This window comes from Nothobranchius furzeri, chromosome 2 (genome assembly GCF_043380555.1).
Source record: "Nothobranchius furzeri strain GRZ-AD chromosome 2, NfurGRZ-RIMD1, whole genome shotgun sequence".
NCBI lineage: Eukaryota > Metazoa > Chordata > Actinopteri > Cyprinodontiformes > Nothobranchiidae > Nothobranchius > Nothobranchius furzeri.
Window position 1 is genome coordinate 8,993,841 of NC_091742.1, and position 13,557 is coordinate 9,007,397.

General features: G+C 40.1%; 1 long non-coding RNA gene across 1 annotated transcript; it reads left to right on the forward strand.

The window, feature by feature from the left end:
- Positions 1-10,536: 10,536 nt before the first annotated feature.
- On the forward strand, positions 10,537-12,299 carry LOC139066275 (uncharacterized). The gene is made up of 3 exons (XR_011519208.1): positions 10,537-11,160; positions 11,258-11,471; positions 11,539-12,299. It is a non-coding gene; the product is annotated as an uncharacterized lncRNA (long non-coding RNA).
- The last annotated feature ends 1,258 nt before the right edge of the window (positions 12,300-13,557 follow it).

Below are 13,557 nucleotides of genomic sequence, written 5' to 3' on the forward strand. Positions count from 1 at the left end.
TTGTTGAGTCACAAAACCTTAAAATGAAACATCTGATAACAAGAGAGTGACATCAAATGGAAATTTGGAACATTTTGAAGACTGTTTCTGCATAAAAATGATGGGAACCTTCCAGAACAACCTCTGTTCTGTTTGCGTCCAGTTAGATTGATGAGCTAATTGCTAGTTTAACAGCCGGATGTAGTGCCACCATCTTAAAACAACTCCAGTCTCCAAATTTTACAGTATTTCATGCTATCTTTATTTTAAAGATCTAAATCAAACATCAATTTAACATAGAAATTTTGATTTGGCAGAAACTTTAGGAAATTCTTACTCCGTTAACCCCTTAATCCACGAGAATTCCTATGTTTTGTTATTTCCAGTGATTTTTTCTTTCAGACTTGTAAATAATTACTAAAATTCATGTAAACAAACTTCTACAAAGAGATCCTCAATATGCCGTAGTGTGCATTAAAAACCAAAATTTAAGAAAGCAATAAAAATACATAAACATTGGTTTAATTTGCATGGGAAGAAGAACTAAAAAAAATGCTATATAAAATTTGTCATTTAAGCAAATTTCAAAATTGATCAATAACAAATGTTTTTGCGTTTTAAAGGAGTGGTTTGCTCGTTTATGCAATACATTTGCAGTGATCTCTAGCAGGAATGAATGCCTTGTAAGTCGGTTGAGGTGAAAACATATACTGGTGCACCATTTCTTGAAGCTAGAAGATCCCCACATCACGGCTTAGTGGAGAACAGCGACACGACTCTACCACTGACTTGGAACGTGGATGTTTTATCTCCACAAATAACAAAAGCCCGAAGGAGATCTGCTGTGTGGTGGAGTTGCTAATGCTAACAGTTAGCTTAAACTAACTGAGATGTCCTGTGCTGTAACAACAGCCTCGTGAATCAAATGGGTGAGTCCATGAATGCTAATTTACAGTGTGATGTAGATCTGTGAGGATTTTCAAATCCTAGAGTTTCACCATCTATTTTCTATCAGAAACAAATGCAGGAGATAGGTGTAGGAGACTATTTTCATGTTCAGCCTCCGTGAAAAACCCAGAGTGACTGATTATAATCAGAAAAAAACATTAAAAATGTTTTTTTCAGGGAAACAAGCTCCTTTAAGAAAACGAACTAGTAACCATTATCTTGTAGATTATTTTCACATGTTCACATCACACCACTTTAGACCTTAACGCCTCCAGATGGAGTATTATGATTAGTACCTTCATCAAATACCTACCATGTTCACTCCTGCACACATCTACTGCCCCCTGGTGGAGGATCTACAGGTGGTACTGTTATATTGTTATAGAATTAAATGAAACTGATGGTTATAAAGCTGTAATAAAACCATTAGCCGATAAATAGCTTTGATTTTTAAACTATACTTTAAAAGTATTTTCAGATATCAGGCTTTACATGATTTATAAGACTATTAGAGTTTTGGGTCTATAGGAAACTTGACGTCGAGGCAGTTGAACCATGTTCACAAAAAGGCTGTTTTTTATTCTGTCCCCAAGATTTTATTCTGAAAAGAACGACTGGCTTTCATTAAAGGGGTGTGGACTGAAGGAGAAGGGATCTGAAAATGATTTCTTTTTAAGTGAGCGTGACAACTACAACAGAGGCCAGCTCTTTTCCTGCAGATCTCTGTCTTTTCTTGCTGTTCTGTATTTTTCAGAACTTGCGAGACAATCTCTGTAAGATGCAGAGGCCTCGTGCTTGGCCTCACTATCAAAGCCCCATCTCCTGCTGCCATCAAGGCATTTCTGTGCAACTCTGACTCCACACCTGTTCTTACTGATAACGTGATGCGAGCTTCAGTAACTCTGTGGCCATAGGCGTCAGTTTAACCGGGGACGCCGGGGACATGTCCCCGGCAAAATTTGTGATTGGCAGCTGTGTCCCCCCCACTTTCAAAAAAGCCTGCTGATGAGGCTTTTTGTTTTACCAGCTCAGGGGTCGGCAACCTGTTCCCATCAAAGAGCCATTATTACCCGTTTCCCACAGTAAAGAAAACACCACAGTAGCCGCAGCGTTGTGGGCGGGGCCTACCCTCAGACAGCAGAGAGCTGCTCACAACCAGGTGACAGCAGCAGGTACAGGTCGCTCGCATGGACATCGCACCCGTGGGGGATTCAACGCCCACACTTTTCCAGCTGTTTTGCTCACCTCCACACCAGTCTGGTTTCTTTATGTCGCACTCACTCTGTTTGCCTCATCTCCTTCTTCACCTCCGCTTCTGACAGCCGATGTCGGGTTTCCAGGAGAGCAGGAGAGGGAGGGACGGAAGAGCTCGACTGAATTCATAATTTTACATCTTGACATTAGCTGTACAAAGTCTAAGTTTGATAAAGTGAAGAACAACAATTTGCAGAGGTTTATAACTGGCGCGGCGCCAGGTTTTCATTTTTGGGTGGGCCACGGTAATTTTGGACGGACCTTAATAAGCAGTGACTTAAGTGAAGCAGGCAGGTCGCGCTAGAAAATTTAGTTTAAAAAGACGTCATAAACGTGTTCCCCCGTCATTTTAATTTCTAAAATATGAAGTAAAAACTCACAATTTAATTTTCATTCATTTGTCATTAATATGTAGTCTACACCCGTGCGTTAAGTGGACCATCTTCCAGTGAAAGCAAAGGATCCAGCCCATCTCTCCAAATGCGTAAAATGTGCACCACAGCCGTTAGGCGCCCCGCGCGCACCGTCAGCTACATCAGCCCAGACAAGAGCAGAGCAAATAGAATAGAGGATTATTCCGTCTGGATGTGGATTGAGATTAGATTTTACAGCAGCCTGATCATCATTTAAATATAACCATCACCTGTCTTCTAGTCCATGCTATCAGCATTATTTTAATTGGTGTGTGTGTGTGTGTGTGTGTGTGTGTGTGTGTGTGTGTGTGTGTGTGTGTGTGTGTGTGTGTGTTTTCCACTTCCAACACTGGTCTAACCAACCAGACCAGCATGTCCAGTAACATATTAATGTTACAATTAAATAGTTTCGCTTCATGTAGGCTAGGAACGTTTCACCTGCCGTGGCCCGACCGCTTCTGCTCCACATAAACTTTGTGCGTAATCAAATGTCTCTACAGGAGCTTTCTGCGCTGCTATTCTGCCTCAGACTGGATGCGTCATGCGTGTCCATATTAGAGACGGGGAAAAGCGCTGTTCAGCCAAAGTTTCATAATTTCATAAAAAGAACATTTTTCCAAGCTCATCCATGCGCATCAGTGTGCGTCGGGGTAATTCTTTCAAAACAGCCAGCATCCTTGAGTTTATCCGTCAAAATAAAAGTCTAATATAAATATCTGTAACCTGCCATTTAACTGTTTTGCCTTCTTGTGAAGATTGTTGCAAAGAGAAACAACTAAACTTGATTAACCCCAGAGCCATGCGCACTGCACTGTACGTCGTGACTGTAAATGAGGGGAAATGATTTAATCGGATCCTTTTCTCTTCAACATGGTTTAATGTAAAGTTTCATTCAGTACAAACTTTAGTTACACCAATCTAACGAGACGGAGCCTGGATTTGTATTCTGAACAGTTTAAACATGTTAAAAACGGAGACGTGCGTGACGCGTCTAAAATTCGCACCTGCTCCGCTATTATGAAAATTAAACTAACAAGGTGAATAACATCAAATTATTTTAGGCACAGACAACATCTCCCACACTTTTGAAAATCTTGCAACGCGCCTGGTCGCTCGTGTACGTCAAAGTTATCTTTCATAAGAAGATAATCAATGAAACGATTTATATAAAGATGATCCAGAAGTTGTAGCCCGTCTCTGCCTACAATATTTTGATATTTTTCACCCTGTTGGTGGTTTTACTGAGCAGGTACCACTTTTGTCTTACGTTTCTTTTAAAAACATGTTTAGACTGTTCAGAATACAAATCCAGGCTCTCAGAACCAGAGCGCATGTGAGAAGGTTCCTCCCACTGAAGCGAGTGTTTTCCAAACCCTGTCTCTCAGAGAGACTTGTCACTTAGAAAATGTTCCCTGATTATGAAACTTTGGCTGAATAGTGCTTGTTCCTGTCTCCAATGTGGCGACACATCCAGGAGCCGTCTGAGGAGAATCCCAGAATCTGACATCCTCCAGCTCAGGAAGCGCATATGATTACGCACAAGCGTGACGCGTCAACCCGGTCTCACAGTAAGACCGGGTCGGAACTGTTCAGGTTTACGCAGACAATCTTTAAATTTAGAATTAGCATACAGATGTAAAATTAATGCAGTAAAATATAAAGCTTTTTATTTAAATATCCATTCATTATTTTACAAGCACAGAGCATCAGATGGATGGAAGAGCCGCATGCGGCTACAGAGCCGCCGACCCCTGTGCTAGCCTATATTGTCCCCAGCAATTTTTAAACCCCACTCAAGTGTATGGTTAGTGTCCCCAGCAATTCTGAAAACAAACTGACGCCCTTGTCTGTGGCTGCACAGGCGTGCAACTCTGCACTGCGTTGGATCTCAATGCCAGAATTATTTCTTTCTCCATCATTACAGACACCGGGTTCCCTGTAGCAACAGGTCACCAATCACACCACGTCAAAAACCCTCAAATGTGACTAGGCCTGTATTCACCACTTTAGCTGTCGTACACATCACAGGCTTTGGCTGACATGAAAATAAATGTTGTTGAAGCCAAATTGGACCCAAGTGTCATCCTCTAACCAGCCAGGTTCTACTAACTCCTCTGGGAAAAGATGACAGACACTAGATTAGGCAAACAGTCTTCCAGCAGAGGCTGTGTGCCAGTCGTTGAATCCTACAGCTAAATTAGACTAAAGAGGGATTTAGAGGCTCTTTTGTGACCCCAGTTGAAGTTATAATTCAGTTTTGGAAGTACAATTTGCTTTATGTTGCATTTTGGGAACATTTTCTGGACAAACTCAAGTTTTCATGCAAACAGATGGTGATTTTTTTCTCACGTTTGCCACCAAACACCATAACTTCCAGTAAAAAGTTTTAATCTCTGACCCTATAACGTTTAGATCAAGCTCTTGTCTTATACAGGAAGTAGAAAATGGTATTTTATGATAACATGTGAGTAGGGATTGCTCTTTGCATAGAAGATATAATTACAATAAAAGAGACTCTAGGAACGCATACTGAACTGATTTTGCTGCCACTCTAATAAAAATGCCTCGCATCAGATGGCTGGATGGTAACATTAACCTCAACAGAGTTCAGGTCAGAAGAGATTTGTAACCAAACTCGTTTGCTTTTTACAAACCTTCTTTCAGCGTTTCGGATATTTTTTCATGCAACATTTATAAGCTAATATCGCTTAGTGCCCCACCAAACGATAAGGTCACAAAGTTAACATTTAATATATTCTTGCAAGAGAAAATGTCTTTTTTTCTCTCAGAGAACAGTTAATATTCAAAAGCTCCCTTCATTAAACGGTAAATGGACCGTATTTATGTAGCACATTTTTACCTTATCTAGGTTCTACAAAGAGCTGCAGAATGTATTCATTATCCACAATATCCGTTCTTATGTACCTTATATGTGCAGCACGTTTATTTTCTTAGAATAATCTCACTATGCTATGTTGCAGCTCAGGGGTAATGTAAGATTTGATCTTGCCTGACGCTGCTATCCGGATTTTATCAGGATGTTCGTTCCCACTGGGATTTAGACCAGGATGTTTGCTTCAAACTGGAGTTCAGCAAAGCCATGCATGCAAATGTTCACAAAAGTAATGAAAAAGAAAATGTGTAAGGAAGCAGAAATCCTCAGTCATTTTTAGGAAATATGGATGTTTTTTTTAAGAAATCCGTAAAGGTGGTATGGAGGCAATACATCACTTTTTATTTTATCGCCCGACAAGCCATAGAACCCTGAGCAATTTGACTTGACCACTGCTCAGGACTACCCAATAGCGTTAGGCATCCGCATACAAGCAGTTGTCAGTCACAAGCATGCACACACTTGCGAAAGTCCTAAGCCTCCTTTCCACCACATGGGAAAGTGGCATGTAGCATAAAAGCTCCCTTTCAACCAGGACACAAAACCGGAGCGAATATTGCTGCAAAACCACAAAATCACAGAATTTCAACACCATGCGTGATTTCAGAAGTCCACTAGCTAGAAGAAAGACGGCTGTCTGTATAGAAAAAGGTCTGTGATTTATTTTCTGTTCTGTCTACATCAGCTATAGTGGCTTTACAGGTAATGCCATGACTTTATCTGCATGTGACTTTTATTTTGAAAGTTTCTGGATGTTTTACACTGCTTTCACGTTTGACCGCCTGTCTGGCCTGATCCAAACTGAAGAGTTTGACAAGTTTTGGAAGCATAGCAAGAAAAAAACTGGAATCATAGCGTCCCTTCAATTCTGGTACGCGTCCAAAATGTTACATTTTGCTGCCGGTGGAAAGGAAACCGTCATCTATAACAGCAGCTAATTGCCACATAGCATGTTTCACGGCCGTTTCACAACACTTTCACGTCCTGTGGAAAAGAAGCTTTAGACTGAGCTCAATTTCTGATTAGTGTACAAAGCTGTAAAGGTACGGTGAATCATAGAGAAGCTACAACCACCTTTAAACCAATAACATTATCGATCCAGGACCGTCTTGTTGCTACTTGAACGTGTCGTAAATGGCGTTAAAGGCTGACAAAGAATTTACCTTGGACTTGCTTTATATACGTATATATAGTGTGTTTTTGAAATATATACACCGTAGGAAGACATATGGGAGTCGTTTTGTGGCTGAATCACAGAAGCTTAAATGCCTTAAAATACCGGTGTATTATAGGTTTCCACCTCACGGTGGTGTCCTCCGAGAACAAACTCTGGATCTTTGCTTTAACGTATTATTAATGTTGTACTATTTAAATATGTAACCAGTAGGAGAAGTTTTATTCTTTTTTATTGAGCCATGTTTCAGATAGACCTTTACCATCCTGATCGTAAAATATCTAACAACACCATAAGAATAAGAATACGCCAAAGGTAAAACAAAGAGTCTGTGTATAAATAAAGGCTCTATGAAGTTTTCCTATTGCTTTTAAATGGATTTATGATCTACTGCTAATTTTTAAACACGATCTTAATGCACATAAAGCTATCGTACATGTAATGTGTGTTTTTATACATGCCTTATGAGCAAATCACATTTGAACCTTTGAAAACAAACATGCCATAAGTAAACACGTTTTCGTTGTATGCCACACAATGGATTTTTATAGAAAGAGCAAAGTTTGCCCTAAACAACAGTTTGAAATAAAGTTGGACATTTCCCAAAAGTAATCAAATTATTTTTCTATTGTCAGAATATTTTCCAGAAAGACGACATGCACATTCCTTCAATCATTTATTAGTCCACAAAACTAGATTTGTGTTTCTGTGGTTTGTGTTTCTTTTTTATTGAAATTCATGCAGCTCTGGACCAAAGTTCCTACGATCTGTCAAGTCAGTCTTTTTACTTCCCTGCTCTGAAATATATATCTGCACGACTCAGCTGCAGCCTTTAATGACGTTTGGCTTCATATTTAAAGACGTTTTTGTTTGGGGGTTCTTGTCAGAGTAACTTTAACACAAAGTCAATTCTACATCAGGAATTTCATGGCGCTGAAAATCTTCATCCATTATCGATGACACCACAGCACCGCTGGGAATAAGACCGTTTTTGACACGTAACAGGCAAATGTAAATCAGAGGATCGTGTCTCAAACATCTTCAGCTGTGCTTTACTTCTCATCTGTCAGCAATCCTGTAAATGGAGACGAGCTTCCACTGTCTTCCTGTTAGAACTCGCCACTATAAAGAATCAGCTCTCTGGCATTTCTTAGTATTTGTCTGTCCAATTTTCCCACAAACCAAATTAAACCTAACCTAAAATATGTTCCTGCATGATTTTATTTGAAATGTTAATCTTTGTCTTCAGTAATATTGCTTCACTTAACCTCAAGCTTGCAGTAAATATCAAACAATAACAAGACCTTGCCTTGTATTACATGTTTTTTTCCCAGCTGTGTTTACTGGAACTATTAAATAAACTCGTGTACTTATAAATGTGCTTTTGTCACTGAAATGTGAATGTGGGAGCTGACTAGAATTTGTTTTATTTATTTTATATGATTATTTTCCAGAGTTTATTTGTGTAAAGACGAGAAAGGTTAAACCCTCAGAATCATTGATTTGCACAAGGGGACCTTTACGTAACAAAGTGCAAATACAGATTTTCATTAAGCTTCACGGATTTTATGCATCGGAACACTAGACTGAACCTGAGTAGCAGAGACCTGCAAAACAAAGATAGAAATGTTGATGTAAAGCAATTTAAAAAAAATGCATGTGGTCAATCCTGCATGCTAATGCTCAGAAAACCTAGTAGTGTTTAATGCAGGGACTAAGAATGTGTGGTGCAATTCAAAATGCTCACCTCCATGAACAATCAAAAAGTAGCATGCCTAATCTCATGTGTGATGCATTGTCTCTGGCACACAGAACAAGACAGTAGGTGGTGTGATTACTAAAGATTAACAGTGTTTCGTCTAAAGAGTGATTCATAAAGTGCATTTGAGGGTTTAGTCTTCAAATTCAAGACTCTAAAAGAGCTCCTTGTGGAGTACTATGGCCCTAAAGATGATAGAGACAACGTATAAATCTTGTAATTGAACCCGTTTACAGAGGGGGTGGGGTGGGGTGGGTGGTGGGGTGTGGGGGTGTGGGGGGGGGGGTGCAGAAGATGAGTTTGCTCACATTAAGTATACAGTTATGTGACCTAAACACAACTTAGCCAAATTGTGACATCATAAATGTGAATTATTGACACAAAGTTGGAATAATTCCCAGTGCAGATTGGACTCTCTGGTCTGGGAGGCCCAGGGTCTTGTTTGAATTTATGTGTTTCAGATGTCTTCCTGGACAGGCTTACAATGTGTGCTGGGGTGGTTTATAGCAAATATATATATTAGGGCCGGGACTTTAATGCGTTAATTATGATTAATTAATAAAAAAAAAGACGCGTAAAAAATTCACGTATTTTATCGCAGCTTGCATTTCGAGCAAGGTGGAACCTTTGTCATTGCACGACTTCCTCGTAGACCAAATATCACTGACGCACACAACAATGCACAGTGCTAATGGCTACTAAAACGGAGTAAAAACAGAAAGAAGGTGCCTTGCTTGGTCTGATGCAGGATTTAGGAAACATGTCCGCCTCTTTTCTTAACTTGGAAAAAAAAAACTTCCAGACAACAACGGAGTCCATGTCGCAGACATTTTTCAGAGATCGATACTGCTGCGGCTGCCCGGTGACACCGGAAACTTTACAAAAGTTGCGGTAAGCTATATTTTTAACATTTACGTAACATGTGCAGCGCTGAGAGCACCAGACAGAATAATTCTTTGCCCTAACAGTAGTTTATGAAAGTAGTCAGACAAATGAGAGGCACCTGGCTGCCGCTGGGAGAACGCTCCGTGTTCTCACTACTCTGTAAACAATCACAAACTACGTGTCTTAAAGTTGAAAACAGAAGTTTAAGTTAAAACAGAAACACTCTAAAACTTTTCTGATGATTTTCTAAACAATTCTGCCGGGGAATTATATGTTTCTGAGACGAGTCACTGTGTAAACATCACATGCATTACTAACATTAAGCAGCGAGGTGTGTTGAAACTGTCATCAGCTAAGGGGCAGATGCTTAAGTGCATCGGGGCAGCGAGGAACAAGAAAGTTGTGATCAGGCTGGAGATCACACCAGATTCGCTGCTGCAGGCGTGAATCTGCGGGTCTGCAGCATCCCCTTCTTAACGTGACATCAGGACTTCCCATAAGGAAGGTCTGCTCACCTGTTCGTCAGATCATTATTTCCTCGCCATGATCTTTTATCTTCCCATCATCCTCCATTCATCCAACTGGAACCAGTTAGTGTTCCTGATCATTCTCAGAATATGTCACGCCTGCTATGGTGTTAAAAGTTAGTACATTTAAGTCCTAGATCATATTTGTGCCTGTTCTACTGTCATTTTGAAGGATTATTATTTATATGTGTGTTTTTACTACATTATGAGTAGAAATGCTAATAAAAACTCCCAATTATACAAACAAGTGAAACTGGAAAAATTAGAATCTGGTGCAATATCAAATTTATTTCAGTAATTCAACTAGACAGACTATTTAAAGGCTCAGGAACCCTTTGCAGGTGTTTTCTATTAGTAATTATAAATTTTAGTTGATTTGGGTCTTGTTTCATATCACACAGTGACATTTGAATAATTAAAATGCATTTTTTATTAAAAGCTTTAGTTTATAGTAATAACCATGTCTAATGTTTGATTTTCTGTCTCATAATTTTTATTAAAAGTTTTGCTTTGAGAGCACATTTTCCTGAACGATTAAAATGGGATTAATTTAGATTAATTAATTACAAAGCCTCAAATTAATTAGATTAATTGTTTTAATCAAGTCCCAGCCCTAATATATATATATATATATATATATATATATATATATATATATATATATATATATATATATATATATAAAAGAGTTCTTGGATGAAGACAATTGGAAAAATAGTTATTTCTGCACAAGATATTAGATGGAGTGACGAATTGGGGCTTTGCCAACAGTAATGAGGTCATTTTACTCATAACTGAGGAGGACCTGAGCTGGAAGGCCAATCATTCCAACTCTCACCTGTGATTATTAGATACGGATCATGACCAAATGAACCAGATCATGGATAGAAGATTCTGAAATAGAATTCCTCCGTCGGGTGTTAAAGCCCGCCCTAGGAGATACAGACAGGAGTTTCGTCATTTGCAAAGAAAGGTAGAGTAGAGCTGCCACTCCTACTCATCAAAAGGTGTCGCGTTAAGGTGGTTCAGGTTTGTGACGAGGATGTCTCCTGAAAGTTATCGGGATTTGTTCCATTCAGAGGGAACTCAGAAATCATGTGTCATCTCCGAAAGTGCTTGAATCCTCAAGGAGATTAAAAACAGCTAAAGACCCTTTCTGTCATGGTCCGTGGTGAGCTGCCAGCCTGTAACCCTGATCTCTTCTGAGTATTGTTTTCACAGGTGGGCGTGTCTGAGAGCTCCCAGCTGCAGCTGATCTCACCATCAAGGCCCAGGGGATTTAAGGAGCAGTGTGACACTTCACCACGCCGGATGATTACTCTGTTTGGGTAGCTTCAGCCTCAACCTGACCTAGAAACTTGTATTTGTATTCTTGTTAACCTGTCGCCAGTAAAACCCTTGATGCCCTCTCCTGCTCTCATCCAGGTTCCTCTCAATTCATCATCAGCTCCAGAACAAGCCCAGATCTCAGTCTACCTGATGCACTGCTTCATCCCCTGGCCGCCCGCTCTCAGCCGCTCACCAACCAACATCCATTCCTGCTCCTCCACCTCTGGACAACCAATACCTCACCTTTGGATCTCCTCAGCTCACCTGGACCCGACAATCCTTCCCGTACAATTACCACTACCAAGTAACAGTAAGACCAGCCCCCAGATAAGTTCCCATTGGGTTACACCTTATATTCACTCTGTCTCCCTCCTTAGAATCTCTCCTGGATTCCTGCTGCCAGTCCTGCATCTCGTCGGTTCCCGTCTCTTACTTTCTCTATGTAGTAAATAAAGCCTTTTACTTACATTCCTGCTCTCCGTGTGTGGATTCAGCATGTCGTGGGTCAAGAAATTGCCACCCAGACGTGACACTTTCACTTAAAGCTGATTTTACCTAAATCTTTTATTTTCTTATTTTGAACTCAAATTTGTAATATTTCATCTGTTTATGAAATTTTATAATTTTATGACTTTGTGATTTTATGACTTTGTTTTATTTTGTTTGATCTATGTGAAGCACTTTGTGATTCTAGATCTGTGATAAGTGCTTCATAAATAAAATGTACTTCCTTAAATGTGCTGCCTGGGTTTCTATTCAAGAATACAAACTTTTAAACTAATTGAATATCTAAAATCTGAATCCAAATTCCTTTATTTTCTAGCAGTAGTTCACCTGAAGTGTCCAAGATAAAAGGCCTTTGGTATGGTTCAGGTCTTTTACAAGGAGAGGGCAGTTTCAGGCACCATCGTTTAGGAACCACAACCAACCGTGTTAATATGAGCTGGATTCAGAGTGTACCCGCTCCTCGGCTTACATCAACAACCAGCGGGCCTTGGCACAGGAAGGTTGTGGGACTAAATTATATCTAAACAACGTTACATCGAAGGGAACGGGGGATAGTTAAAAATTTGTCATTTATTCGTAAAAAATAATTAAATGGAAACCTGCAGGCAGCAACACAACAATCAGCAGACATTTAATGTGTTAAAGAAATGCAAAAATAAGTTTAAAAGTTTCACTGCTGGTAGAGACAAAGCAAGTAAGACTTTACTCACTTAGAAGCCAGCTAGCCTGGCCAGCCATACCAGTGCTTCCTTATGGGAAGCAAAGGGCCGGTAACGCTCCCATTCAAATAACCCCACCCCTGAGAAGTCTAACCGAGCCAATCAGCGCTGAGCAGCGTATGTCACACACCACAACGCTCAGTTTCTCATAAACAACAAAGATGGCGTCTGAAGTGAAGTTTCCTGTGTTCTAAATGACTTGAATGTCTTTACAATAACAAGATGACGTGCTACAAGCCTTTATTCTAAAGAAAGATGTTTGCACCGTCACCAGACGCCAACTGACTACAAATCAAAAACTACAGTGTCGCTGTCATTTCAACCTTTTTCTGATTGGTTATTTTTGAGCTGGCTAGTCCCGCCCCTCATGTTGCTCTCTGCCTCCGAGTATCCAGACTCGTCTTCTGTGTAGAATAGACAGAAGACGAGTCTGGCAGGCCAGGTTAGAAGTTAGTGTCACCAACCAATTGTGACTTCATTTTTTTCCAGTTTTGTTTTATCACTATAAGTGAACAAAATCCTCCATTAGCTTCGGATTAGCTGCGGTATCTCGTAGATAACACCATTTGCTGCAGCTAATCTACCACTGATCTCCAGTCGCGGCAGAGCAGCGGAGCCAGCCCGGATCTGATCGCAGTGGTCTGAGGCCGTGCTTGTATTTTAACAGTCAATCTTTGGCTCCTAGCTCCATGTTCTCTTCAGGGGTTAGCACGTAGCTACATTGGGTGTCAATCATTTGCCCCCACCGTCACAGCCTTATGCTCAGCTTCCCCTTTTTTCCCATTTTTGGATTGTCTGGGCGTGACAGAACGAGTTATGAACATAATGGTGGTGGTGGAAACCACCCTTTTGTCCTCACAAGAGCACCAAAGAGGGTAATGGATGGTGCCATGTTTAGGATTATTATGTATATGTTCAGTATGTTTACCTGATGCACACTGATGTAAACAGAAAGTGAACACTTATTTCTGAATCCGTTTGCAAAGACAAGAGGCCCTACCAGAACAGCAGCATAAACTTTAATCTTAGAAATAATTATCTGAATGTTTCCATTAATTTATTAGTCATTATTAAACATTAATACAATACCTAGTGCATGTGCTCCTGACAGCACTGAAGCCTCTCCAGCCTGCAATTTTCAGTGCATTACACAGAGGCTGCTTCTGCTCT